Source organism: Onychostoma macrolepis, unplaced genomic scaffold, assembly GCF_012432095.1.
Source record: "Onychostoma macrolepis isolate SWU-2019 unplaced genomic scaffold, ASM1243209v1 Scaffold12, whole genome shotgun sequence".
Classification (NCBI taxonomy): Eukaryota; Metazoa; Chordata; class Actinopteri; order Cypriniformes; family Cyprinidae; genus Onychostoma; species Onychostoma macrolepis.
The window spans coordinates 45,001-48,539 of record NW_026704620.1 but is presented as its reverse complement, the minus strand read 5'-3'; positions in this window follow the sequence as shown (position 1 = coordinate 48,539).

Here is a 3,539-nt window from a genome sequence, read left to right as displayed (position 1 = left end):
CTCTACCCGCCTCAGGGAACCAGGACCTCGGGCAGAGGGGGCGACTCTTACACCCACTCTACCCGCCTCGGGAACCAGGACCTCGGGCAGAGGGGGCGACTCTTACACCCACTCTACCCGCCTCGGGAACCAGGACCTCGGGCAGAGGGGGCGACTCTTACACCCACTCTACCCGCCTCGGGAACCAGGACCTCGGGCAGAGGGGCCACTCTCCTGCACCCCTCTACCCGCCTCGGGAACCAGGACCTCGGGCAGAGGGGGCGACTCTTACACCCACTCTACCCGCCTCAGGGAACCAGGACCTCGGGCAGAGGGGGCGACTCTTACACCCACTCTACCCGCCTCGGGAACCAGGACCTCGGGCAGAGGGGGCGACTCTTACACCCACTCTACCCGCCTCAGGGAACCAGGACCTCGGGCAGAGGGGCCACTCTCCTGCACCCCTCTACCCGCCTCGGGAACCAGGACCTCGGGCAGAGGGGGCGACTCTTACACCCACTCTACCCGCCTCGGGAACCAGGACCTCGGGCAGAGGGGGCGACTCTTACACCCACTCTACCCGCCTCGGGAACCAGGACCTCGGGCAGAGGGGGCGACTCTTACACCCACTCTACCCGCCTCGGGAACCAGGACCTCGGGCAGAGGGGGCGACTCTTACACCCACTCTACCCGCCTCAGGGAACCAGGACCTCGGGCAGAGGGGCCACTCTCCTGCACCCCTCTACCCGCCTCGGGAACCAGGACCTCGGGCAGAGGGGGCGACTCTTACACCCACTCTACCCGCCTCGGGAACCAGGACCTCGGGCAGAGGGGGCGACTCTTACACCCACTCTACCCGCCTCGGGAACCAGGACCTCGGGCAGAGGGGGCGACTCTTACACCCACTCTACCCGCCTCAGGGAACCAGGACCTCGGGCAGAGGGGCCACTCTCCTGCACCCCTCTACCCGCCTCGGGAACCAGGACCTCGGGCAGAGGGGGCGACTCTTACACCCACTCTACCCGCCTCGGGAACCAGGACCTCGGGCAGAGGGGGCGACTCTTACACCCACTCTACCCGCCTCGGGAACCAGGACCTCGGGCAGAGGGGGCGACTCTTACACCCACTCTACCCGCCTCGGGAACCAGGACCTCGGGCAGAGGGGCCACTCTCCTGCACCCCTCTACCCGCCTCGGGAACCAGGACCTCGGGCAGAGGGGGCGACTCTCTACACCCACTCTACCCGCCTCGGGAACCAGGACCTCGGGCAGAGGGGGCGACTCTTACACCCACTCTACCCGCCTCGGGAACCAGGACCTCGGGCAGAGGGGGCGACTCTTACACCCACTCTACCCGCCTCGGGAACCAGGACCTCGGGCAGAGGGGGCGACTCTTACACCCACTCTACCCGCCTCAGGGAACCAGGACCTCGGGCAGAGGGGCCACTCTCCTGCACCCCTCTACCCGCCTCGGGAACCAGGACCTCGGGCAGAGGGGGCGACTCTTACACCCACTCTACCCGCCTCGGGAACCAGGACCTCGGGCAGAGGGGGCGACTCTTACACCCACTCTACCCGCCTCAGGGAACCAGGACCTCGGGCAGAGGGGGCGACTCTTACACCCACTCTACCCGCCTCAGGGAACCAGGACCTCGGGCAGAGGGGGCGACTCTTACACCCACTCTACCCGCCTCAGGGAACCAGGACCTCGGGCAGAGGGGCCACTCTCCTGCACCCCTCTACCCGCCTCGGGAACCAGGACCTCGGGCAGAGGGGGCGACTCTTACACCCACTCTACCCGCCTCAGGGAACCAGGACCTCGGGCAGAGGGGGCGACTCTTACACCCACTCTACCCGCCTCGGGAACCAGGACCTCGGGCAGAGGGGGCGACTCTTACACCCACTCTACCCGCCTCAGGGAACCAGGACCTCGGGCAGAGGGGGCGACTCTCTTACACCCACTCTACCCGCCTCGGGAACCAGGACCTCGGGCAGAGGGGGCGACTCTTACACCCACTCTACCCGCCTCGGGAACCAGGACCTCGGGCAGAGGGGGCGACTCTCTACACCCACTCTACCCGCCTCGGGAACCAGGACCTCGGGCAGAGGGGCCACTCTCCTGCACCCCTCTACCCGCCTCGGGAACCAGGACCTCGGGCAGAGGGGGCGACTCTTACACCCACTCTACCCGCCTCAGGGAACCAGGACCTCGGGCAGAGGGGGCGACTCTTACACCCACTCTACCCGCCTCGGGAACCAGGACCTCGGGCAGAGGGGCCACTCTCCTGCACCCCTCTACCCGCCTCGGGAACCAGGACCTCGGGCAGAGGGGCCACTCTCCTGCACCCCTCTACCCGCCTCAGGGAACCAGGACCTCGGGCAGAGGGGGCGACTCTCTACACCCACTCTACCCGCCTCGGGAACCAGGACCTCGGGCAGAGGGGGCGACTCTTACACCCACTCTACCCGCCTCGGGAACCAGGACCTCGGGCAGAGGGGCCACTCTCCTGCACCCCTCTACCCGCCTGGGAACCAGGACCTCGGGCAGAGGGGGCGACTCTTACACCCACTCTACCCGCCTCGGGAACCAGGACCTCGGGCAGAGGGGGCGACTCTTACACCCACTCTACCCGCCTCAGGGAACCAGGACCTCGGGCAGAGGGGGCCACTCTCCTGCACCCCCTCTACCCGCCTCAGGGAACCAGGACCTCGGGCAGAGGGGGCGACTCTTACACCCACTCCGCCCGCCTCAGGGAACCAGGACCTCGGGCAGAGGGGGGCGACTCTCTTACACCCACTCTACCCGCCTCAGGGAACCAGGACCTCGGGCAGAGGGGGGCGACTCTCTACACCCACTCTACCCGCCTCAGGGAACCAGGACCTCGGGCAGAGGGGGCGACTCTTACACCCACTCTACCCGCCTCAGGGAACCAGGACCTCGGGCAGAGGGGGCCACTCTCCTGCACCCCCTCTACCCGCCTCAGGGAACCAGGACCTCGGGCAGAGGGGGCCACTCTCCTGCACCCCCTCTACCCGCCTGGGAACCAGGACCTCGGGCAGAGGGGCCACTCTCCTGCACCCCCTCTACCCGCCTCAGGGAACCAGGACCTCGGGCAGAGGGGGCCACTCTCCTGCACCCCCTCTACCCGCCTCGGGGAACCAGGACCTCGGGCAGAGGGGGGGCACCGTGCGCACCCCCTTCTACTCGCCTCGAACTCTCTCCTCCCCGGCCGCCTCTCCTCCGAGGGCCCCCCCTGACCTCCAGGAGGGACCCCTACCCCGCCCACCGCTCAACCCGGCATCCCACACTTAAGCCCGGTTACTGACTCGGCCATCCGCGCCTCCGGAGAACCAGGCCACTGGGCACCCCGGGAGATTTTACCACTGGTCACCCCAAGATCGACTTAGGTTTTGGCCGCCTCCTCGACTTCCAGGGTTCCCGGGGACTCTGCGAGCCCGACCCACGGAACCACGACTCCGGCCCGAGGGGGGGCACCGCGCACACCCCCTCCGCCCGCCTCAGGGAACCAGACGCCGCCGGAGGGGCCGCCTCACGCACCC